Here is a 27,969-nt window from a genome sequence, read left to right on the forward strand (position 1 = left end):
TTTATTAGGGAAATAAATGGGTTAATTTGACAGGACTGTGCTGGTAGTGCCAAAACTACAAGAAGGACCTATACTTTGTGTAGGCTAAGGTTGAACAATAAGGCAACACTGCTCAGTGCCCAACTGAGTTTCTCCTAGAGCAGCAGAAAAGATTGGAAGCATTTCACTGACAGCTGTTTAGGGAAAACTAAGCTTCTAGGCATTTGCATCCATACAGGGCACTGCTAACCACTGCTATATGAAGAGTATCACCACACAAACACGAGGATTAAATATGAACAAACAGAAACACATTTTAAGCTAACTACTAATCAGGAAAACACACAATAAGCCTTCTACCAACAATCCCCAACTCAGACAGGTTAGATCAGTAAATTTCTGTCATAAAGGTGCAGAAAATCACCTTCTTAATGTAGAATAGCTTTAGGAGCCTAAGTGTAACAAGACCACACAAACTATATGCAACAGCCCTAACTAACAGATACAATGTAATACAGTACAATTAACTACTTAAAGTAGCAGCAGGCAATATAATTTTTTTGAAACTGCTAAAGTAGAGTCACAGTATATAAGAGAAATGCAAAAGGATACTTAGAGTCCATTATGTGCTTCCCAGCTCAGATAAACTAAGTAAACACCTACTGCCATTAGATGAATAATCCCAGTCCTCCTAATGATAAAGCACAATAAAGGAGTATCTGGAGTGAATGCTACCACAAATAAACTTAAAAGATACAAAATGCTACCACAAATAAAGCTAGAGAGACAGCAGTGTACTTTAAACAACTTATAAAAGTGTGATTATTCAATAAAAGTATGAATGAGCCAAGAGCCACTCAACTGTACAGAATTTATAATGGCACTAAAACAAGATAAGCTGATTAATAAGTCCTCCAGCCAATAAAACTACATGCAGAAATCTTAAGTTTTTCCCCCAGCCTAAACAGACCAGGCTACCTCCTAGTGCACTAGATGGAAAATCCACTGCCATCTTTATGTAAAAATAAGTGCTTGCTAGAGTGTAAAAATACACTTCTTTATCCAACAGCTAGCTAGATAATTAATTCAGAGTAAGTAAATCAGTAGAACAGACAGTGAGAGGCAAAATGCACTTTTTCAATATAAGCACAAGGAAAGGCAAATAAATAATTCAAGATATCAACAGTAGTGTAGAAAGGGAGGTACTTATTAAGCTCAGTTTATAGTAGAGGTGGGCAGCTTAAAATCAGCAAGTTTAAAAAGCATATCAATGAAAATATGGCAGGTAGGAAAACTAGTACGGAATTACCAGCAGTGCTTTCATTTATGAAGGCTTGAAATATTTTTAGAAAAAGACAAAGGCCCAGAAAATTCACCATAGATTTAAGAATCACTCAAGAAACAATTTATCAAATGAAAAAAACATGTGGAATGTGCAGCCTAGCTAATTTAATTCTCTCACATATAACAAGAAAAAAACACCATACCAAGCTTATTCTTAAAAGAGAAAACAAACTGAAGCAAGTAGCTTTATTACTCACAAACAAAAAAATATATAGGTTTACTTTTCTCACCCAACTGGAAATCACCAGCAGTGCTTGAATTTATGTAGACCTGAAATCTTTTCAGAAAAAAGACAAATGCCTAGAAATTCATTGCGTATTTAAGTATCACTCAAGAAACAATTTAACCAGTGAATTTCCTCATGCAGCAAGGAATCACCAGCAGTTCTTTAGTTTAGTTTATGCAGGCTACAAATCTTTTATGGAAAAAAGACAAAGGCCCAAAAATTTACTATGTATTTAAGTATCACTCAATAAACAATGTAACCAATGAAAAACATGTGAAATGTGCAGCCCAGTTAATTTTAGTGTCCTTCTCTCACATTGAACAAAAACACCATGCCAAGCAGATTTCTTAAAACAGAAAACAAAATGGCGCAGGTAAAACAAAAATCAGCTTTATTACTCACAGACAGAAAAATATAGGTCTACTTTTCTCTACCAGATGGAAATCACCAACAGTGCTCTAGTTTATGCAGGCTTGAAATATTTTCTGAAAAAGAAAAAGGCCCAGAAAGTCACTGTGTATTTATCACCCAATAAACAATTTAACCATTGGAAAAAAATGTGACGTGTGCAGTCTTAACTAATTTAAGTGTGGTGGTGGTGCTGCGGTAGCGTTGTCGCCTCACAAGTTAGACGTTGCCCGTTCGATTCTCAGTTAGAGCGTCTTCTGTGTGGCGACATGCGTGAATGGGCGTTCCTTCATTGAAGGTTGTGCGTTAGGCCCGGCAAGCCAGCATGTAAAACTCTACTGCCAATCATTAGCGGACCAGAGTTCTGCTGTGGTGACCCCTAACCGGGAAAAGCCGAAAGACACAAAAAAAATCTCACAAATAACAAAAACACCAGGCCAAGCACATTTCTTCAAACAGAAAACAAAATGGTACACTTAAAATAGAAAGTAGCTTTATCACTCACAGACAGAAAAATATGGATTTACTTTCCTCACTCAGCAGGGAATCGCTAGCAGTGCTTTAGTTTATGCAGACTTGAAACCTTTTCAAAAAAAGACAAAGGCCCAGAAATTCACTGTGTATTTAAGTATCACCCAATAAATGATTTAACCAATGAAAAACATGTCAAATGTGCAACCTAGCTAATTTAAATGTGTAGCTCTCACAGAACAAAACAACAAGCCAAGCAGATTTCTTAAAAAAGAATATAAAATGGAGCAGGTGAAACAGAAAGTAGTTTTATCACTCACAGACAGAAAAATATACGTTTACATTCCTCACCTAGCAGGGAATCGCCAACAGTGCTTTAGTTTATGCAGGCTTGAAAGCTTTTCAGATCAAGAGGCTGGGAAAAAAAGTTTTAGTATCCATGTCATAAAGTCTGTAACTCCATGGCTTTTGGGTGCATAGCAGCACCCAGGCCCCCAGACCCCCATTTTAATTTGGTTGCTATAGAGTAGTAAAATCGAAAAAATAGCTGGTCAGGCAGAATTGTAGAACAAACAGGAGCTTTAATAAAACTTTACACACTGAATAAAATCAATAAAACAATAAAAAACAGGATAAGCGCTTTTGTACACACAGGTACTTCTTCAGATCCATAAAATACTGCATCCGCAGTTAGTTTTTATATGCACAGCCTAGTGTTTCAAGTCACGTAATTTCAATAAAGGTATAATTGGAATAACTTAATTTAACCCTTTACCTTCATTGGCTCTAGGCAAATGCATCCATTTTATTTCAATATCTGTCTTAGTTTTTACATCACCACCTCTCAAGCCTGGTATATACATATCCAAAACTATAAATTTAAACCAGTGTTCACACCCTGCTGATATAACATGTTTTGATAAAGCATTCCTCACATCTTGCTTGCTAATACCATAAACATGCTCTCTAATCCTATCTCTTAAACAGCGGTTGGTGTTCCCAATGTAAAAACTTTGACAAACTACACATGACGCACAGTAGATTATATTTTTACTACTAAAGTCAGCATGTAATCTAATGCTAACACCTGTCCTGTATCTAGGTGTACAAACTGGTCATCTGAATCCACATATCTACATGCACTACAGTGATGGCATGGGAACGTCCCTATCCTCTGGCTAGGGGCTCTCCTCTGACCATCACATAGGGGTTTATAACATAACATTTCTTTAATGAGGGGCGATTCTTAAAACAAAAAGATGGTGTGTTTCCTAGTAGCCCTTTACACTTATTATCAGAGGTTAGAATTCCCCAGTGTTTTTTAAAAATTTCACATATACGTCCTTAATCCTTTGAGTATGTAAGGCTCATACGTATCTTGTGAGAGCGCTCCTCATTATGGAGAGTAATGTCCTCTGCTCTACAATCAAGTAAGGTCTTCTATGTGTTTCCCTTTGCATAACTGCATCATTCTGTGCTATCGCTATCTCTGCACTACTATACCCTCTGTCCAATAAATTACTGCTAAGTGTATCAAAAGAGTCATACATATCGCTATCTCTTGTATTCAGTCTTGTTCTAAAAAATTGTCCTCTAAGGACATTCTGCTTGACATGTCTCAGGTGCATACTGTGTGAATGTACTGTATTGTTGGTCTTACATGATTTAACAAACTGTTTTGTGTACAGACCTCCTGCAGTCTTAACTACCATAACATCCAAAAACGAAACAGACTCAGTAGAGCATTCATAAGAAAAATGGAGAAAGCTGGTGGTGTTATTCAGATAAAACACAAACTAATCTAAATTTCTCTCTGTGTCCCCCCTAACGGTTAACAGATCATCCACATAATGACCATAAAACATTATTGAACTTTTGAAAATTTTAATGTCAGAAAAAACATACTCCTGCTCCCATTCCACCAGAACCAAATTGGCGTAACTGTTCGCACATGCCGTGTGTATTATAGAGTAGTCTTGGTCAATTAGGATGTGTTGAAAGGATGCAGTAAAAGCAAAGTTTAACATTAAGACTATATTTTTTCCTTTGATTGGGTTTTTGTTCAGGCAATTATTGAACAAAAACGTTATTAAAAAAATAAACTTTAAAATGCATCTCAGAGTATCTAGAAACTCTTGGCTTTTGGGGCCTAGTGGCCGGCAGACCCTTGGCTTAATATAATTATTTCTGCTGAATTTATTACAGTGTAGTCTTGACTGGTTAGGATGTTCTGAAAGGATGAATGAAAAAAGTTGAAGAGTAAGACTAAATGTCTTTCTTTGCTCATGATTTTGTGTAGACAATCAGTGGATGATGAAGGTTGTTTAAAAGAACTCTAAAATGCACCACTAAACATCTAGAACACTCATAGCTTCTGGGGGTCTTGCAACCCCCAGATCCTCAACTTACTGCAGTTGTCTCTTCCACAGTAATTAGAGTGCTGTCTTGTTAACAGATAACATGTTGAATGCATGCAGAAAAAAACTGAAGATTAAGACAAACTGTGAGAAAAAGGGAGAAAAAAGTAATCTGGATTAAAAAAAAATATTCTGGATAGTGTGAATAGGCCAGACCTGGCAGCTTAGGGTGGGGGGGTACCATAGTGCCTTTTCACCTAGAGCACAGTTTACTTAAGGCCAACCCTATTGATGACAAAGAGATATGCAAAGTAGTACAGTAACTCAGCCTTACAGTTTGCATACATAATAACTTTCAACCTACCTGACCACCACATAGCTCATTTTATTTCAGTGGATCAATAGATTACATACTCACCTTTGATGGCAGAAAGATCCAAATGCTATGTCTTCAATCCTCATAACAGGTGCTTGGATTCATGTTCCAGTATTGACACTATAAAGCATCATTAGAGTGTGCTGAAGTCTTCAGCTGTCTGCTATCAGGTCAGTTGTGAAGTACTGAGCTCTCAGCTATCAGATGAGTTGTTAGACTGAGTTCCCAGCTACCCGAGATGAAATGTTTAAGATCCTATACAACTTATTGAAAGCAACAGTGGAATTTCCCCATTGTTCTGGCCAGATTTATTGAAAATAGCAGTGGAATTTTTCCCCATAGTTCTGACCAGAATTTCCCCACCTATTTAAGTGTTGATTTGGGACTTCTCTGAAAATATGTACTTCTCAAGTAGCACACTCATTCACAAAATAAATAAAATAAATACAATTGTGACTGCACTAACATATCCTTTCTTTACATGCCCACCTACTAAATACATTAAAAGGAATCTCAGTTTCCTGAACAGTACTCAATCTACAGTGCTGCTTTAATCAAACCCATTGGTGGAAGTCACAGTGCATCCAATAAAAGGCTGACTCCAATGCACACACCTATGTCTAGTCTCTAAAAGAAAGCAATTTCACAATAATTATTGCTACACATGTATTAAAGTATGATTCCCAGGTAAACATCATAATGGTAGACATTACACTCTGGATTATAATGTTCCCACTTGTAAAATGTACTAATTTGTGCAGTTTGTAAAGCTTTAAGTATAGCAGCAGCATGCTACATATTTTCCCACTTATTACAAGTCAACTTTTATTGACTTCAGGAAAAAAATCCACTAGACTGAATTATCTCTCTCTAAATTTGTCATTTGGTGACAGAATCCCTAAAATGCATGGCATGCGTGACATTGTATGTAGCATCTTATTTGTTTTCGTTTTTATTATTTACATTGTTTGTTGTCTAACTGAGCTGAGGCCTATTTTCACTGGAAAACTGCGAGTGTTATCTGCTTAATTGACTTGCTCAGAGTCACGCAGCAGGCAAATGGAAACTGAAGGAGTCAATCACTATCAGCTTATAGTCTTATCCTTCTGTGCTAAAGTATGAAACGATATACTAACCAAACATTCAATGTGAGTGAGATGCAGGTAAGAAGGAGCAAGTTCAGTTTTTCTAATGCTAGTCAGCATTTGAGATTACTGCAGTACCCAGTATCTAGGCTATCTTTGCAACTGTAAACAAACTTTAAACTCTTGAGGTCAGTCAGGAGATAATGATAAAAGTGCAATGAATTTACACTGAAGGATCACAGTGCTGCTTACACTATCATTCTATGACATAAAGCATCTTTATTACCCATAAAGGATTCAGAATGGCTCCCTTGAATCAGAAAGTTATGTTGTTTCTTTTTTCAGAATTCTAGGTATTTTTTGGAGGGGGGGCAACATACAGCCTTTTTGCTAAGGGTGCAATGTACCTAAGGCCGACCCTGTTGATGACAAAGAGATATACATCAAAATGGTTAGGTATGCCAGTATGAAAATATCCTTATTTTTCCAGCTTATTCCCACAAAACAGGCTTGGCTTTCCTCTTGGCATTTTTATAATAAGCTAATTTTCTGCCCTCCAGTTTTCTAGAAGGGTGTCACTTAGCTCTTTGTGCTTAGTCGTCATCATCAGCTGGAAACAGTAACAGTTAAGGCCAAAGGTCAAATGTTATTTGCAGTAGCCCATTTCTTTGTCATAGAAGCTGAATCCTTAATTATCATGAGGATGCCATGGGCTGAGATAGTGGAAGGCTCCCATGGACCTGGCTGGGAGAGGCAGAACATAGTGGTTGATGGACATTTGCCTTATCTCAGGGTGAAATAGCAATTTTTTTTCTGGAGGATCTCTTTAAGTGGAGATTATAAGGCTACCCTAAGATGTGTAAATGTTCAGCTAGCCTGGATCTGAGTGAGGACAGTGCATTGTAAAATGTCACTGATAGTGCAAATCTGCCAGGGCAGCACATTTAGCAAGTAAGATTAGCAGGCAAGTAGAAGTATTAAAAGTAATAAACATAGGCTAAGGATAAGACAATGTTCAGCTACTCCAGCAAAACATTTGCATTGAAACTAATCCACATGGAAAGGATGCAGTTGTACATAGAGTGATGTATGGTGCTAAACCAAGTAGGACAGAGATTCTGAATGGGATAGTTGAGCTCTGAAGCAAGAGCAGCCAGATGGTCAAACTAATAGAAGTTAAAGTGGTATTTAACAGTGTTATATTCCCATTGGTATTAAATATCTTCATGAGGTTTTGAAACATGACTCGTGTACCTTCACTTTTCTCATCCAGTCAGTGATTGAATAAATAAAATTACTGAATAATAAAAATATTATTTTAATAAAGACTTAAAAACATTACTTGTGGGAGAAAAAGCTCTCCTTCAACTTGGAATATGTAATATCAGCCAGAAAGTGAGAAGAAAAATCCAGTGGCAAAGCAGAAAACCATGCCAGATAAAGACTTATGCAGGTCAAGCAGACTTGCTATCTGTCACTCTGTTTGTCTATCTAATTAGTCCCACTGAGTACTGAAAATTTAAGATAGGCATCCTGTTTGCTGCTGTTCTTAACTATGAAATAAAATACTTTAAAACAGTTACCCTTCTAATCAAAACATCCTTGTTTTTGATTTTCCTCTTCACATTTTCTGAATCACCCCATCAAGTGTGATTTTGTAAGCTGTCTGCTACACGGAAAACCACACTATATGACCAACCTATTAGTGGCAACAATAATTTAAAGAAAGAGGACATACATCTTACATTTCCCTTGTTTAGAAGCAATAATAAATTACCTTTAATCCCTTCACTATCAACCAAATATCATGCCAGACACATGAGTCACAGGGGTTACCATTCTTTAATTGGCTTCAATGCACTATATAGGCCTGTTGGCCACAAGACAGATGATCTTTTCAATCACACACTGATGCCCAATAGGTTAAAGTAAAAACCAAACAAATCTGATTCACCAACCAGTTCACCATGGTAACTTTGTTGCAGTAGCATTCTGGAGGTAGGCAATGCTGCTCTTGGTACTGGAATCCAGCATCCACACCCCGAGTAGGCCTACACACCAACCACTTACCAAGCTGCATCTTAGTATAGCTCCCCAGGCCCTTTTTTAACACTCTCCCTGTGAGCATCAGTGTCTTCCACACACTCACACACATACACACAGACAAACATACATAAAATTCCCAGGGAAGACTAGTACAATTTTTCATTTACCCATAGCTTTCATCCTGGCAGTGTAGTACTGCCATTGCTCTAGCTAAGGTTAGGGACCAGCATATAGGTTACCTGTGCCACTCTTGATCTATACCCAAACAAACTAATAATAAACATAAAATTGTAATGTGCAGAGCAGTTTGGGCATTAAGATACCAGCAGATTGCCAACCTACAATGCTAAATAATGTCCTCTCCACAGTCAAACGAAAATACATGAATAAATGCCAACCACAAGATCTTAAAAACAAATAAATAAAACTTTATGTAGTCAATAAAGAACTTAAGAAAGTGATAATACAAATTAAATATGTAGAGGTATAAACACTTGCACAATGTACAGAAAACAATAACTAGATGCATATCGAGAATACCTAAAAGTAAAAGTCTAGCTAATAGTTAAATAATTAAAATGTGAAGAGTATACTAGCCTTAGCTGTGCTAAGTTACAAAACTACTATATTGGCGGATGTAGATTTTCACAGCACTTGCATGCATGAGAACATCATGGTCATCCAATCATGGCTCAGTCTATAGTAGTATCAGCTCAACATAAATACTTTAGCTTATTATTTTTTTTATTGAGCCAAATAAACTCAGTTATTTTTCAAGCACAGAAATGATTAGCTAGAAAGTAACTAAGATTTTCTATATATAAAGTACCCATTTTCACAATTCACTGATTATATTTGACTCCTCGCCATTTACATACAAGCAATTACTTCTTTCCTGAGAAAACTACATTTCATTCTATCAGCATGAAATTATATGCAGCAGTTGCTCAGAAACATTTACAATTTAAGGCAAAATAAGGTTATAGCACTACAAGAACACATATACAATAGTTATTTCGTCACTGTTAGAAAGGCAATTTCACAGTGCATTTTTTACAGATTTTTCAAAGCTTAAATAAAGGCTACAAATGTGTTACAGTCTGTATTAGAAAAGAAACAAAGTGCAGACATCACATTTCCAAGTCAGTTTTCTCTACACTGGCATCACAATGATATAGCCATCTGGTCTATCTTCTGTGTCTTCCTTTCAAACAGATGAATAAGGTTAAAGAGGATATAACTTCCTTTGACAAATCCAAAGTCATGAGGGGGCCAGGCTTAAGAGGTTTTTTATATCCAGATTAATGAGGTCTGATATAATATGTTCCATAGCTTTATATATGAGGCTAATGAGATCTATACTTACCAGGGTACATTGTTGGGCTACCTTTATGTAATGGCATTACAATGGCTATCTTCCTAGCTTCAAGAATGTAACCAGTGGAGGGGCTTAGATTAAAGAAGTTAAATAGGGGGGGGCTCCAGATAGGCCATACTTGGTACTGATTATCTGACAACATGAGCAGTGGCTTTTGCAACAGGATCCATTGAAGGAGAATTACAGCAAAATGTATTTAGATCATGCAGTAACTGAAGAAGGTTTGCTTTTGAGATGTCCATAAACATTGCTATATTTGCAAGGGAAGTACCACTGGTTTATGGTCTGAATTTAGCCAGGGAGGATAATACATATGGAGCTGTGTAAGAACTGGCTATATTTGTGAGGACAAGAGCAAGGGGACTGGAAGCCTTAGTAGGATGGTTAGCTATTTGTGAAAGAGAGTTAGTATGTCAAGGAAGCACTAGGCATGCCACCCACTGGCAGTGTAGCTCAACCAGTTTATTGATGGATAGTTGAAGACCCCCAGTAGAAAGGTGTTGGGTTTAAGAAGGATTTCAGCTAATGTGTTAAGATAGCTACGATGCTCAGAAGGGTTCATATTAGGGCTTCTCTATCTAGTTATGAAGTAGTAATTAATCTTTTTTAAGTTGATGTGGAAATCTAGGTGCTCAAATTTGGTGCCCTAAGGAACTGATTGTGAGGTGATGATATCCTTGACGCATACTGATATTCCCCCCACAACTGCTAATAGATCGGAAGACATGATAGGCCCTAAACTAAGGAAAAGAGGGAGTGCTATCATTGCTTTGATACCATACTCTGTAACTATGAATGAATTCAATTTTTGGCATTTTTTTAAGACTCTTGGAGACTAGAACCACTTTAATATGCTCCAAATTAGAATTTACTAACCTGGAATGTCCAGCAGAGAGATACTGGCTAAAAGCAGCACTATTAAGGTAGCAAAGGCTTTAGCCAGAAAGGTAAAACATTTGTTAGAGAGGTGCAGACCATTCCAGGCAAAGAAGAAAAATTTGCCAGTGATCTTGTCCCAAGCTGACAGATACTGGAACCCCCAAGAATGACATGAGCTACATAGTGAATTATTAAAGCCTATTATCTTGTCTTTGAATCTTGGCATCTTTCTGGTTAATGGCAAAGGACAAGTCAAGACCAGTGTTTTTCTTGCCTCAGACACATACATAGTAAGCTCAGTCATATCTTTCCACGTCTCTCTGGGTAGACCACATATGGTTCTTCACCCCCCAAGATCGACCACTATCAGATCATTTGTCAGGATGGAGGTTATGTCCTGATTTGGATCCTGGCTCCACAAATATAATTGTTACCCTATTCTTATACAGCTTCGTGAGGGCAGCATCCATATGCCTGACAACAGAGTCACCTATTACTAAAACATAAAAACCATAAACACTTCAACAAGGCAGTACATTTGTTTGAGTATTTAGCACTTGCATTCCATAGTAAGCAATGCTCATCTCTAAAGCAGTATTCAGTCTTAAATGCATTCTCAGTGGGCATTCATGATGAATCTGCATCCTTGTGAATCCTAGTGGTATGTGTATTCAGGTTCTTGACCAGGAAAATCCAGGGTCTCAAACACCTATCCTATTCAGATAGGCTAAAAGCCCTGTCCCTCTACTCAGTCTCGTACAGACTTTTCAGAGGTGATTTGTGTCTGGCATACAAGGCTGTCTCAGACTCAGCCTTGATGGAGTTGCTGCATATCCATAAGTCAAACTCCACTCACTCAACCCACATGCAAGGCCTCAGCCTGGTCTGTAACATTAATAGAACTCCCTCATCTGTGGAATGGACTCCCTCTCCATGTCAGGCAGAATACCTCACGAGCCCTTTTTAAGAGGAACCTGGACGACTGGATGGAAAACAGAAAATATACCCCTGGGATCCCACCTGTGTCCCTGCTGGACAGGGAAAAACTGGTGCTGACTTTGTGGAACATGGGTGTAATTCTTGGCTAGGCTTATAAGAGCCTCTGGGCCAATAGCCTAATATTGTTCTATGATCCTATGTGGCTGCACAAGGAAAAGGAAGGTGTGATGCTGTGTGAACTAAGAAAATACATTTCTTAATCTTTAGAATAGAAGGCTTAGGCAGTGTTCTCTTAACAACATTAGTGTAAGCTGATTTACTAGAAGGACTCTGTGGTGTGTTTGTGTGTGAGTGTGTGTGTGTGTGTGTGTGTGTGTGTGTGTGTGTGTGTGTGTGTGTGTGTGTGTGTGTGTGTGTGTGTGTGTGTGTGTGTGTGTGTGTTGTTATTTGCCAAATTTGTTCTGAGGTGAGAAGGAACCTGAAGTTTAGTAAATACTTACATGTCTGACATATTGAATCATTGGGAGGTAGCAATATAGTTTTTGATAAGCAAGAGGTAGTTGCTTTGCCACCTCAAAATACCTAGTGTTAAAAGGCTGCCTACACAATAGGCAAAAGCTGACTAAGATTCCATATTTGCCAATGCAGATGAAGAGGTATGAGAAAACAGGATAGCTAATTAGCCAGCTCTTGGTATAAGACAGAGGGGAGTTAATGGACTGGTCCAGAAAATGTAATAATTTGGTTATTTACATTTATTATAACTGTATTTGCCTTAATATTGCTACGGCTGAAGTGCTCTATGTTGCACTGCATCTGAATTGTTTGTGTGTTTTAGCTGCTTTTCTGTATATATAGGCTTCTCTGTATATGTAGACTTGCTAATTATTCTACTGTATTACTGCCTCTTAAATCGTTTTTCATTTGTGCACTTGCCTTGCTTCATTTAAAACGTTTTAAACTGCTAATTTTGTAGAGTTTTAATTGCATTTACTGTTTAGGACTACACACTCAAGTGTGTTAGCCTTTTCTGTGTTTATTTACTGTATTATTGCCTTGTTTAGCCTGTTTTAACAAAAAAAAAACTATTTTGTTTGCTCGTTTCCCACCTTTCCTAGCTAGTATAGTCCAGATCCTAGGCTTTGCTTGTCTCAGGACTTTAGTTTCTGTGTTCAGAGCTATCCAGACTTTGCTGTGGTAGAAGGAAGTCCTACTGCTTACCAGTGGGATTGGTGAGCATTGTACTGCCTAGCTAACACTAGAGGAGTGGTTTCCAGCTCTGAAATTGTAATTTTATTAGCCTTTTTGGGCTGACTTCTATCCCTTTCAACTTTCTGGCTTAAAAATGTGTGTGTTTGCACATTTTTCGCATTGTGCAGCACAGCGGGGCTACAGTTAAACTATTCCAAGTGCCAGAAAGTCTGCTCTTCAAATTTTCCCTTAGATCTAGCTGATTTCTCAGTTGTAGTACTAAAATCTGAACCCCTGTGACTAGCACTTAATCTAGAACCTGCTGGAAAGCACTAGGAAGCCTGAATCTGATACAAGCACTCAACTCTCCTTGTCAATAAGGAGAAATTAATCATAGGCACTAAACAGCCTATAATTGCAAAGTACCTTGCAAAGGTAAGGGAAAACAGCTCTTGTACTTTACAAAAAAAAGCACCTAAACAGGCATGTCCAAGGGTCAGCTTCCGGTGATTTTGCCTGTCCACTTGGTGAATCTGGGCATACTGGGGCAATGTGGCAACTGCCTCATGTACACAGCCAACCCCCTCCTCCTACCATCCAACACTACAACCTGCGAGAGATGCACTTACATAGCCAAACTGGAAGCAAAGCTCTCTCCGGCCAAGATTGTGCTAGACAGTCAAGAGGAGAAGGTTAACACCTGCACTACACCTCAAGCAAATCATAGCCCTTCAAAATCCACACCGTCAACACCCACACATAGCAACACTAAACCCACATATGCGGAGGCCTTTAACATTAACCTGCCCAAGCAATAAGGACCACTGAAGCTGAAACGCAAACAAACACCAGTCACAACCAAAGTGACACATAGCTTATAACACCAGTGTGCCACCCAACAATAGCCCCTAAGGCAAGACAATGTACCCAACACTTTAGTCATGGGTGACTCTATAGTCAGGCACACTGATGTTCCCCTCACCAGGCTGAACAAGGAGAAAATTACAGTCAGCTGCCTGTCGGGTGCCAGGATCCACTACATAATGCATGCACTGAAGTCACTCCACAACAAGTACAAACATGACTTGAATTGTCCATGTTGGTGTGAATGACTTGAGACGTACCTCCCTGGACTACATGAAAAGAGACATGGAAGAGCTCTCAGATCATGTAGCCCAGGCAGGTATGACCCTAGCCCTGAGTAGCATCCTGCCTTCACCCAGAATGATACCACAGTATAAAGACAAAATTACTGACTTCAACAACTGGCTAAGCTTCTGGTGTCATACAAAGGGGATCCAGTATCTGTCTACCTGGGGAAGACATGATCGACAAACCACAATGCTTTGCCAGAGATGGTCTGCACCTGTCACCCCTGGGATTCAGATTACTGGCTAAAACTCTTGCCACCTCTGTAGTGCCTTTTTTTGGCAAGGTTCAAAGGACAAAACCACCACTGTAACAGATACAAGCATGCAAAATCTGAAGGTAATGCTACTTAATGCTAGAAGTCTAAACCTCAAAATACAGTCTCTCGACGCACTCCTAAAAATGAAGAATATCGATATCTGTGCAGTAACTGAGACCTGATTCAAGGCTGCAGAGAGCACCCCTGCAATACCAGGCTACAACTCTTACCACACTTTTCGGCCACAAAACCAAGACCGAAACACTAAAGGTGGAGGAGAGTCCATACTCACCAAGGATATTCACACCTCCAGGGTTGTTGCCCAACACAATGCATCTGAAATTCTCCAGGTGCAACTAACACTAGGTAAGACTGCAATCCAAACTGTAGCTTGCTACGGATCCCCCACCATGCCGCAGGATTCTTACTACACCTTTCCAGACATACTGGAAAATATTAAGATGCAACCAAACACCCTAATACTGGGTGATTTCAACTACCCTACCATTAACTGGGAAAGCTACTCAGGTACCAACAGCTTTTCCCAATGGTTCTTGAAATTCATAACTTCCAATGCCCTGGATCAACTAATCTATTGTCCCACCAGGGGCTCCAATATCCTAGACCTGGTCATTACCAACATGGGAGATAGATGCTGCACACCAGTGGTCACCCCCTCATTGGCCAGGTCTGACCATAAGCAAATCACCATTGACATCCACATCCCACCCCCACCCCCCAGTAAGGAAACCTCCGTAAAAAACTTCTCCAAAGCCAACTTCATGTTACTCAAGTCAGAAATGACAAACTTCATGACACCCATGCAGACGGGATCTGAAAGCTCAACTGTTGAATCCTACACTAAGGCACTGTATGAGCACATCCACTTGTGCATGAATTGTGCCATCCCAAATAGAACAAATAAGCTCTCCTCCAAAAAAGGAAGCCAATCTGGTGGTCCCCTGCTATAAACAAACTGTACAACAGAAGGAAGAAACTGTTGCAGAACAGAGGAAAATCCCAGGATGCAAAAAACTCCCTCACCAGCCACAGTAAGAAGCTGAGATCCCTCATAAAATCCTCCAAAGCTAGTTACAAAAATAAAATTGCCAGAGATTCCAAAGACAACCACAAGGCATTCTATAGTTATGTCAAGAATCTAAATGGCAATGCTCAGATTTGTTCTGAGCTACAACAGAATGGCATTAAATATACTGATCCCAAGGATATTGCCAATATCATGGCATATCGATTTAGTGCCAACTTCACCCCCTCTCACCCCCTAAAGGCCCCATCTCAATACCAAAAAATTGTCAAATTCCGGTAATCACGGCCACACAGGTAGAAACTGCACTCTCCGAAGCTAAGAATACAGCATCCATGGGACCAGATGACATCCCGAGTTGTGTACTACATGAACTACAAAATGAACTGGCATCTCACCTAAGTGTCATGTTTAATCATAGCCTCACCTCAGGCTTCGTGCCCACTGAGTGATGCACAGCTACAGTTATCCCACTCCACAAGGGGGAATCACCTTGGATCCCGGGAACTACCATCCCATCAGTCTGACAAGCCTGATCTGCAAGGGCATGGAATGCATTACCATGGAACTTATAAACAAAGACAATGGCAACCTTCAAACACTGGAGCCCACCCAGTTTGGGTTCCCGAAGGGCCGATCCTGTCTCCTGAACCTGACTGACTTCTTTGAATCAGTCTCCAGAGCTGTGGATGAGGGTAAGGCGGTCCACACCACCTATCTGGACCTTGCCAAGGCCTTCCACATCATCCCCCATTCTGGAATCATAGATAAACTTACTAAGCTGGGCATAAATCCCTATGTCACTCGATGGGTTGCCAAATGGCTTACTGACAGAACCCAGACTGTAAAAGTAGCTAACTCCAAATCCAGCTCCAGACAAGTGACAAGTGGAGTACCTCAGGGTTCAGTCCTGGGACCACTCTTGTTTGGCATCTAGTTCTCTGAAGTACAGGCTAACACTAAGGGACTCTGGCTAACAAAGTTCAAAGATGACTGCAAACTGGGAGCCATTATTGAATCCCCAAATTATGTGGATATTCTACAAAAGGGCCTTACAGAAACAGATGCCTGGTGCCAGAGCCATGGGCTCAAGCTTAATGCCAAGAAATGTATAGTTATCCCCTTTGGAAAAAAACATGTACCCATGAATTACCACATAGGTGGCAGTACACTAAACATCGAAAGTGTGATGAGAGACTTAGGGACACAGCTGGACAGTGGTCTCTTAGGGACACAGGTGGACAGTGGTCTCACCTTCGATAACCATATTACCACAACAGTCAGGAAATCCTTCTATGTGGCACACCTGATCACTAAGGGCTTTTCATCCCAAAAAAAGGAGGTCATTGTCCCACTGTACTCATCTCTCATTAGACCCATTATAGAGTATGGGTTTATATTAGAACACCGAACATTCAAAATGTCGAGTGTTCTAATATCGACCAATTTTCCACGAATGCTGAAAATATCAAAGAAACAGAAAACCAAATTTTTTCCTAGGGAAAGAATTTGGTTGTCCATTTCTGTTGCTTCGGTATTTTCAGCGCTCTGGTGGAAAGCTACAGGTCAGGTTCAGGTAAGTGTATGATTGTGTGGACGTGAGGGTTAGGGTGGGTTAGGTGAGTTAGGGTTAGGGCACGGGTCAGGTAAGTGTGCGATTGTGTGGACGTGAGGGTTAGGGCGGGGTAGGTGAGTTAGGGTCAAGGTGCGGGTGAGGTGACTTGTGCGATAGTGACGGATCTTAGGGTTAGGGTTTAGGTTAAGGTAACTGGATAGTTAGTGGTGTATGTATAGTTTAGTGTAGTGTTAGGTTTAAGAGTTTAGGTGTATGTGTGTGGATTGCTGTTTGTTTGGTGTGCTTGTGTTGTGTGTATGTGTTTTGGAACAGCAATTTTTTTCCCTAGGAAAAAATTTGCTGTTCTGAATGTTTGATGTTTTGAATTTTAGATTGATAGGGTTTGATATTAGAACACTCGACATTTTGAATGTTCGGTGTTCTAATATAGACCCTAGAGTATAATGCCCTATTTGGTATGTACCTCACAAGACATCTGCAACAGCTAGAAAGGCCAATGAAATACCTCACTAAAAGAATCACAGGCCTAAAGCAGATGCCATATGCTGACCATCTAAAAAAACTCCAGCTATACTCTGTGGCATATCATCTACTCAGAGGTGATCTCTGCTTAACATACAAGGTCATGTCAAACCCTGAGCTGTTGGACATGCTCCACTTAAAGAAATCCCAATCACTCAGGGCCACATGCTCCAGGGATCTAAACCTTGTCATCACAATGAAAAAACATGCTGGAGGGATAGGTTCCTGACCCAGAGACTCACCATACTCTGGAATAGACTGCCCATACATGTCAAGCAGAGCACCTCCTTGGCCCTCTTCAAAAGGAACTTGATGATTGAAAGGGAGAGAGGAAATTCACCCCGGGGACCATGTCAGTCGCCCTGCTAGACAAGGGTCCAGGGAAATAAATATTGTGGGAAGAAATATCCAGGGAATTGTTATGGCTAGGCTTGTATAGGCCCTAGGGCTGATAGCCTAGTGCCACCCTATGAACCTATGAAACTATAATCAGTGCTGCAAATGTGGACATCAAACAGGTGACATAATACTGGCTATGCCACATTATCAGAAACAAAAGGAAATCAATAATTCTAAGATGGATTGATAAGAAAGAATGTGAATTAGAGGAGGAGAACAATTTTTAGTGAACTTAAAGACACACAGTTTTATAGAAAATAAGTGGGTAACTTTGCCATGTAGCATGCTAAAGATGGCATGACAGTGTATCCCAATATGTATGATGCCTGGGGCTGTAAGACATGGTTGGGGGAAGATACAGGTATATGAGGTGGGCATACTTCTTGGGTAACTGGTTCTTCTACCAGTATTTTAAATTGTTCATGTCAGCACTGCAGTAACAGTCACTGACACCGAATGAAACCTGTGTCATGGAAATTGGTGTAGTTCAATGGATATTAGTGAAAGCATGTTATAGAAATAAAATCTGTTATTATCTGATGTGATCCCCCTGTTTGTGCATATCCCCACATTCATATTCTCTCATTTTCTTTTATTCTTCTGCTGTATTGTCGTCCAATCCTCTGTTCACACACAGACGCAATTACCAAAGGCAACGGGGATGCCAAATTTCCAGAGTCCAGTGCTCTAGATATAGATAGTGATTGACATCCATGAATAAGCAAGTGACTCAATAAATGAAAGAAGAAAGAAAATGAAAGAATAAACAGACCTTGGCTGTAGACAGTGCTGGGAATTACTCAAGCCCAGAATGGTTTGTTCATGAGGGCAATCCTGACTGAGCAAACTTTATACAACACACAAGTAAGCATCAGCTTAACCAATACCCAGGCATGATGGATTGCTATTTTAATACAGCATATCTTTACTTCGTAGGGTATATGTGTGTTTAAAATATTTATTTTATCTTTCTGTATGCCTATTTATTTGTTTGTTTGTTTATTTATTTTTGTGCATATTTTGCCACAAAGGAAAGCATTCTTGACTGACTTGTTTACAAATATAAAATATCTATATTTTCCCTGTAGTGTCCCCTTAAACAGTCTGGTCATGATGTTAACTCCACATCACATCCTCAGCCTAACAACAAAATATGTATGAGTTAATGTGCCTGTTTACAGTGATAGGTTGCTTAGTCCAAACTGCAAAACTTCTCAGGACATTATACAGTGTAGAAGTTATAAGTTTAATTATGTGATGGTGGAAGGGATGAAGTATGCTGTGGGAAGGGGGTCTTAGATCCCATTTCACCCAAGGCTGTTGTTTTTAGACTGTATTTTTGTTTCAGTTTTTCATAAAGTGGTCTGTCACTGGAAATATACTCTCTTAAAAGCACCATATCCATATATAAATAAAATAAATAAAAAATAAAAAAGTTAACATGTTCAGTATGCCTATTATGATGCAAATGGTGTCCTGAAAATTTGGAGAAAAACATAATTGCATTATTTCTGTCTTTAATATGACAAACACTACAGTCTCAGTAAGCATATGTTGTAATGTTTATTTGCAGAAAGTCACAAGTCAGAAGACATAATTGAAGATGTGACATTTTAGACTAAGACATTAACAAATATTTGGTAAGTCATTTTGGAAATGTAAGACTTCATGGAAGTGTCATAATATTTCTTTAAACTAACTGGCAAAACACAGAAGTAATCAACTGATTTGTGCATATCTTCTATTGAGGGGGCAGACTAATTTTCGAGCAAGGGTAACAGGGTATTGACGTGATGCTTTCACAAAAATGAGTCTTTCAAAGACTCATATTTCTAATAATGCAATAACCAGAATTCTGGCAGTTTTAATTATCTGGGTGTACTGGAATTTATGTGGTATTTTGTTTGTCTAATGACATACAGCATTCTGTTGACAAAACATTTCAATATTGTTTGCAGTCTTTCTGGTAAAACATAATGGAATTCAATTTTTGAGATACTGTATAGTATAGATTTCAAAATCTTATGTGTTTATTAATTTACCATTTCAACCTATGGACTGTGGAAACATTTCTTATACTGAGCCAAGGTTAGACTGTATTTCGATACATTTCCATCTTTGCTAGTAGTGTTTCTCTGAATGGTATGCCACCTAAATTCAAGACAGCCAAATGTAACCTGCAGAAGAGAATGCAGACACAGCAGATTCTTACTGAGTTAACCACTGAAACAATGAAGGAATGTAACTAAAACTCATGACTACTGTAATCACAAACTCACATTCTTTGCTCTGACTACTACCAGGAAAAATCCAAGGAGAATGTAAACTTCTTAAGAAACTTCTTATTTATTTTGTTATACAGACTAAGTACAATCACAGCAAGTAGAAGCCGGAGCAGTTTCTTTACAAAACAAGAGATCTACATGTCCTTGAATAATGACAGCAACAGAAATCTTTCCACGTAACTGTGTGTGTGTGTGTGGGGGGGGGGGGGGGGTAAATGACTGGTATGCTAATTTGGGCATTTTATTTTGAATCTTTCACCAAGCAAGACAAAATAAATTGTGACTATTTTTTTCTTTTTTTGCTTGCAGCAGTGACTTTGTGGTTTCTCATCTTTTTCACATGGGTGATGATTACTGGTGTTACGTGTAGCTGAGAACAAGTTTCACCCAATATGATTGGAGTGCTCTATCTGTCTAGTCATAGTATAATAATCAGGTAATTAATATGTCTTTGTCTATCTCCTGTAGTTATCACCTTCATCCATATACAGAAATGACACAGAAGAAGTTGAATTTCTCATTGATGTCTCTCTCTCTTGTCCATGTGTACACACACACACGCTAGCACGCACACACACACACACACACACACACACACACACACACACACACACACACACACACACACACACACACACTCTCTCTCTCTCTCTCCTTCTTTCTCTGGAAGAATAGACTGTAGTCCCAATTTTTATCCTTGAGCTGGAAGCTTTCCCTTAAATTGCAAGTCTGTTAACTAATAAATAAATGAACAAACAACTAAAATAAATCTTAGCCCTGCTATAAATGTGCTTTCCAATCCTCATCTAACCTGATACTGAATCTGAAAATGTCTGTTTCCTCAGTACCAGTCTTAGGACCACAGAATGGACAATTCTCACTACTACAGTGTGTGTGAAACTCTGGAAGTTAAGAAATACCCCCATGGCTATCTTGCCTCCCACTGCAGCCCAGACTACCTATCTCAGTGGGCATGAAAGATTGAGTAGTGTTAACCAGCCTTTCACTAACTGATGTGAGAAGTGTAGCAAAGGTCAGTGGCACAACAGGTAGCAAGCTTGCCTTTGGATCTGAAAGATCAGAAGGCTGAGGATTCTATTCCACTCCAGGTGCATTGATTAATTTCCAGTACTGACACTGGAGTACAGGGGAAAGATGTGCTGACATCCTTAGAATGAGACATTAAACTGAGGCCTGAGTTGATGATAGACTGGGTGGGTGTAAAAGATTCCAAAAAATCTATCAAAAAGAATACAGGAAGTTTCCCTGATGCCCTTGCCGAATTTCCCCTACTACTATAAATACCAGCTTGAGTCTCTCATGAAAAGAAATTGCTAGTCTAGTGGAACTAAGCTAGTTAACAAAAAGGAAAATTAAAAAAAGAAAGTGTGAAGCAAAGTGGAAGCTGCCCTGGGTGGAAGGAGTTAGGAAGAATTAACAAGAAAAGCAATTCCTGCACTCTTTCTTTTAAATGCATTCTTGCTCTTGAGTGCTTTGTATGACATATCCCCCTGCCTAACTCCCTCCACCCTCTCCCTAATGAATCAGAGGGACAAAAACAGGAAACACTGGACCAAAACTAAATTGCCCTCTCACTTCCAACAATATAGACAACTTCGTAACCTTGCTAAGAAAGCAATAACTAAAGACAAGAGAAGCTACTACTCTAATCCCCCCAAACACACCTACATAACCCAAATAATTTCTGGCATACAATTAATCAAATCCTTCATCGAGGCAACCCATCCACTCTCCACCCAAGTCCCACAATTACTCCCCTCCAAACCGCTACTAACTTTAACTCCTTCTTCATCAACTTTGTTAGCAAACTTATTAACCACCCTAACTCCAGCGCAATCCCACCCGCCATTCCTCCTACTCCTTCTAACAACTCCACTTCTTTCTGCTTAAAAACTGTATCCACTAGATCCATCAAAGCTCTGCTCCTTAAGCTCAAACCTTTCTCTCCCTCCATAGATTGTCTTCCTCCACTCTTTCTCCAGCTAGCTGCCAACTCCCTAGCCCTACCCATCTCTATTCTCATCAACCAATCTATTACTGAAGCAACTGCCCCAGCCATATGGAAAAAGTTCTACACTCTTCCTATCCATAAAGGATGTAACTCCACTGAACTGTCCAACTATAAGCCCATAGCAAGTCTATCATCCCTCTCTAAGATCTTGGAAAAATGTGTATACAATCAAATTCTACAATACCTTACACAAGAGAACCTAATCACCCCCACCCAACATGGCTTCTGCCGTGGTCATAGTACCACTACTGCTCTCATCTCCTTCGTAAACACCATCTCTCAAGCTAGAGACCAATATAAACTAGTCTCCTGTCTCTTTCTTGACCTCTCAAAGGCATTTGACACTGCCTCCCACCCCCTTCTCTTAACCAAACTCTCTCAATTAAACCTTTCCACCACCACAATATCCTGGTTTGCCAGTTAACTCAGCAATTGTTTCCAATCTGTCAAGTGGAGCTCAGCAACCTCCCCTGAACTCCCTATACAGATGGGTGTACCCCAAGGTTCAGTTCTAGGACCACTGCTATTTAACATTTTCACTAATGAATTATCAGCCTTTACCCCACACTCATCACTAGTGCAGTATGGAGATGACTCCACGGTCATCTCCATAGCTGATATCCTTCCCGAGCTCCACTCCATAACACAGGACTCCTACTTGTCTATTGAAAACTGGCTCAACCAAAGCCGTCTTATCATAAATCCAAAGAAGACCAAACTCCTACTCTTTTTACCAAAAACAATGGCCCACCTGAAACCATCTTTTTCCATCACCTCCCACAATAGCACACCCATCTCAGTGGAAAACCACACCAAACTTCTAGGGGTCATTACTGATGATCAGCTAAAATTTGACCTGCATGTTCTGAGTTACATAAAGAAAACTCATCAAAAACTTGGTCTCATTTATAGAAACAAAAACTTTCTCTCTAGCACCGCTAAAATTGCTCTATTACACGCCTACCTACTACCAACCCTTCTCTATGGCTCTCAAATACTCACCAATTTACAGACCTCACTTATTTCTAGACTAGAATCAACTTATAACAAAGTAGCTAAATTTGCCGCTGAGCTATCTTACTCCTCTCATCACTGCTTAGCACTCAAAAAACTGAAACTGTTAGAATTCCCCCTTAACCTACTCCTCCCTCAGCTTAACATAATTCATTCTGTTCTATACCAGCCCACTTTCTGCCCCAGCCTTGCATCCATCATCTACTCCTACACCCCAGCAAGAACACTCGGGAGCTCTGACCAACATCTTTCATCCATTCACAAACCCAAGATCAATATAGGAAAAAACTTTATAGCTGCTACCCAGCTGAAAACTGGAACAAACTACCACTTGATATCCGAAACATCAGACCCAAACACCAATTCAGAAAGGCAGTAAAAAAATCACTTAAGCAAAAATAAACTATGCCAGTGCTATCTCCCCCTGATTGAACCATCTGTCTCTTGCAGTCTTCTCCCACCTTTATCTCTACTGTAGAGTACCCTTACTTCTATCTCTCTCGTCTTTAACTGTGGAAGCCATCTTCCTTAACTCTCTGCCACTGCCTCACTCTTATAAAATAATTTCTTTCTACCACCCCTTCTTCCACTCTCTGCTACTTAATTTTGTACTGATGTAGAGCCTTAAACAGTAGAATGACTAAACTTGGAAACCCATACTTACCCACCACCTCTTACTACACAATAGCCACTATACTTTGCCCTGCAAATTAAATTTTTTTTTTCTTTTCTATATTATTGTGCTGTACCATAATTCTTCCTGATTTGTACAAACTAATTACCATTCATGTTAACCTGCTTTTGTATACAGCTACTCACATTTGAATATACTGTATGTATTATTGTAACTATTATATGTTTGTATTATGTAACTATTATATGTTTGCATTAACTGTGGAGCTTTTCTCCCTGGGTCTACACTGAAAAAGGGCTCTCTCCCAGGTGGATCAACCCGATCAATAAATAAATAAATAAAGTAATTAATTAATTAATAAATGTGGTAAGTTGTAGCAATCCATGTGTGAAAAATGTAGGCGAGGAAAGGATCTTGATATAGAGTGGCAAAGTTAGGGATAAGACCATTTTTTGCTCTTCTCTTAAAGAGTTGAGGGATTGGGGCACCAGATCGTGGACTGGAGTGGCCACTAGATGAGCCAACTAAGTCTGTTTGATGGGGTCACAATATGAGTTTTCCAGGCAACAGCCTTGTAGATTATACCCTAGTTCATTGACGTGATGCTATAGCATGTAAAGGAGTATATATGGTTTATTCATTGATCGGCCGGTGGATGGTCGATCGGAATACGGTTGAAAGCAGTGCGGCAAAACCTCAAAAATGCGAACACAATTGTTGCGAATTGCAAAACATCCCCCCTTTTTCACCCATGGTAGCACTTGTTTAGATGATAGAGTGGTCAGAAATGTCACATTCGGTGTTTGGTATGACATTCTGACTGTTCGGCAATGAGAAATTTAGTAATAACATTCGGTGTTATACCGGATCGAGCAATGTTAGTTCGATCAAACAAATGTATTCCAGTTTATACAGACAGCCACAGAGAATGCTACCACTATGTGGGCTTTCTAAAACATATTTAATTTCCCCTGAAGTCTTAGGGCCACTGATTTCACAAACATTGTCATCAAGGCTCCACGGGCTCCAAATGGCTTCCAGTATGTCAGTTGGAATGGCTTTCATTCCATAAACTTCCAGTAGTGAGCAGTGCACAAGGTATTATTTACAGTGTGTCTATGCACTATCCAGGCAGTGCCAATCATTCCCACATCTGGTAAACATGTCCTGTATCAACATTTTGTGAGGGATGAATTCACGTATGGTCATCTACATGGCAGGTGCACATGTTGCCATATACATAGGATAGGCTCTGGTGTTTCTATTGACATAGTCAGCAGGCATGGTGAGCACTGTTGTGTGTGAGGTAATGCAGGTTATGCCTTGAAATTACAGCTGATGGTATCTCCAATCAAAACCTCTACACCATAGTTGAGATGACGTACAACACTTTGCATTTGCAAACACAGAATATTGTTGAACATGCGCTCAGACTCTTGAAGACACACTTCCATTACATTAGATACACCTAGTGGCACAGTGTACTACACACGTGGGACCTGTAATCAGTCATTCATGGTGCATCACATTACACAATACAGTAGTATAGAAGCAGCTACAGCTTGGTAACATCAAAGTACTGGCTGACAGACCTGTTGTAGTAGTGGAGGAGGAGATGAGCACAGTGTTGTCTGGGAAACAAGCTGCAATGCAGAGGCAGGTGCAGCACACCACAGCACTGGGAAGGAGGTGGCATTTGGACCATGACGTTTGGACCATGACAAGGAGAACACAGAATAAAACTGATGTCTGCACTGATATACCCAGGTTGTGCACTACAGAGCAGCAACTGGACACACTGTGCATTAAGTACTGCCTTCCCACATAGGCCAGAGAGGTGTGCAGGACACACTGTTCATCGGTTAGACAGGTGAGGAAGGGCACAGTCACAGGTGACAGAATAGTACTATATGTGTAAAGACCATGGGATCTGGAAGTGGTACCCACACAGGTGAGATGGGGATAGTAGTTGGTGGGAGTCAGGGATGACATCTTCCAGTGTCAGGGTGAAGCTCCCATGTTGTGACTGTTTACCAGTTGTACATCATGTTCCTACAGTGTCAGGACTGGATGCGTCTTGCATGAGGGATGGTACAGAACTTTGGAAGCATGTACAGGAGACCTAATATGGCTTCCAAAGAGGGAGTCAAATGATGGATGGCATTCACAATCCAGAGCAGAAGTTTAGCTAGAGTGGAGTGAAGGGGGCAGCTGCTCTGATTGACGATACTACAAATCCTTATTGCTGAAAGCCACTTTCAGCAAACAAAGAACTTTTACCACTGTTGTACAACTGTGCAGTTGATGGAAATAGAAGACAATATTCCCCACATTGCAATAAATTTTAATGTATAGGTTAATAGCAATTTATGAAGCACTGTAGTCCACAGATAAAATGCACTTTTAAGTCTAATGTCGTGATACATATTTTGCCCGCTTGCCACATTTTCTGTTCCATGGTTTTATGAATAAAGTTTGATTATATGGTGAACAGATTGTTAGCAGTGTACAAATTAGTATAACTGAAGCCCAGTATAAAGATCCATGGCAATGTAAGGATGACTGCATTCTGATAAACACCTTTTTCCGCTGTGGTGTGAAGTTAGTGAAGCATTACTTCTTTATGTTAGAGGTGGGGGATAGCTCATTTGCACATTTCGTAAGCACACTATACAGAAAAAGGTCAGAAGAAATGTTCTGAACCTGGATAGTGGTATTTATGTGGTTACTATAGCTGCTGAAAAGGAGAAAGAGGGGATAAGTGACCAACTGTTCAGACACCTTTTCAGACCACTTCAGAGGCTGATTTATCACATTTGTTAACATAAATAAATAAATAAAAAATAGCCAGATAAATCCATAGAAATAAAGCAACATTCTAGACTCCAAATCCTTCCCTCTGGTCTTCCTGCCCCTTCATGGTGTAGTTTTCCAATAAATTGTGTAAGTCATGGAAAGGTGGGCATTAGGCATGTCATTTTCCACTGTTTGAAACACTGCAAGTAAGGGTTAGACATAAGTTGTATACTGGACTTCAACAGAACACTAAATAAAATGCATCATCCTAGGAGCTTGTCCACTACTTTTCCAGTTAGCCTGCCATCTCAACATTCCAAGTCTAACACTTGCACCCTAATGAGACATGTCATCTGTTCCATGGTTAGTAGAAAGTTAAAACAATTCCAGTCATCCGAAATATATTATATTGTTAGTGCCCAACATTTTACAGTAGCCTGTAAAACTCCACCCTTGCACCATAGTTGAAGCACCTAATTTGTAGTGCAGAACCGCATAAACTGAATGTTTTATATGGAGTCGTTGCTCCTTACAAATACTGGGTTTATGCATCTCTGCCCATGTGAAAGAGCATAGTTTCAACACATTTTTGTTTTTGTTCTTCACTTTTTAATGTGTGTGGGAAAAATCTGACTGCTTCCTTTTTAAGTCTAGGGAACTAATATTTGAATATTGTTACTTGTTAAGTATTATATAGTTCAAGTTGACATACTCACTGCAAGTACCCAATGCATTATGATGACTAGATTTTCTCACACATTTTTAGATTTTAGCAGTTGGAAATTACCAAGGATTGACTCTGAGTGGTTTCAAAACTAATATAAATATTCCTGAAAGTGTGCACACACATATGCACACATATGAAAGAACCTTAAACTTAACTCCGATTAGCAGAATAACATTTTTGTGATCTGGGAAAAATGCGTCATCTGAATTCTATGCAGATCCCTTATCTGTGGCAAAGTTAGGAGGACTAATAAGTCCCTCATTAGGCACATAAAACAGTACTGAGACCTGTACCTATTTCATCCTGTTTTGTACTCTTATAACTGTTCACTTTGCTTGGGGGAAAGCCCCCATGGCATGGTTTTGGGAAGGCAGCACCAACATATTTAAATTAGCTGATAAATAACATTTTTAAAGACAACCAATTTGAAAAAAATGCAGTAATCTTGTAGCTGACCATCATTAACAGACGTGAAAAATCCCTCAATGTCTTTCACTTGTCATAACCATTTTCATAAATGTTAAGTAGAAAAAGAAATGTGATTTTATAAGTAGCAAAGAGCTGCTTTAGCTACACTTAAAAACTCACAATTTATTAGTTCAGAATGTTTTGGTAGGGGTGGGAGTGGGGTCCTAGAGCTGGCCTTCCCCATAAATAAAAGAAACCAGTGATGCTGCAGTACTAGTTAGTATTGTTTCTTTATCATGGCTTATACTGGTTAGTATTGTATTTGTGATACGACTTGTACTAGCTGGCCTGGACATTAATTTTATGGATAGAGTTTAAGTTTCTGATGTGGTATTCTGGAGAAAACTTCTCAAAGGCATAGTGACATTCAGACCACTTAGTATA

The sequence above is a fragment of the Protopterus annectens genome, chromosome 1.part1, assembly GCF_019279795.1.
Source record: "Protopterus annectens isolate FY-2018-M chromosome 1.part1, PAN1.0, whole genome shotgun sequence".
Lineage (NCBI taxonomy): Eukaryota > Metazoa > Chordata > Ceratodontiformes > Protopteridae > Protopterus > Protopterus annectens.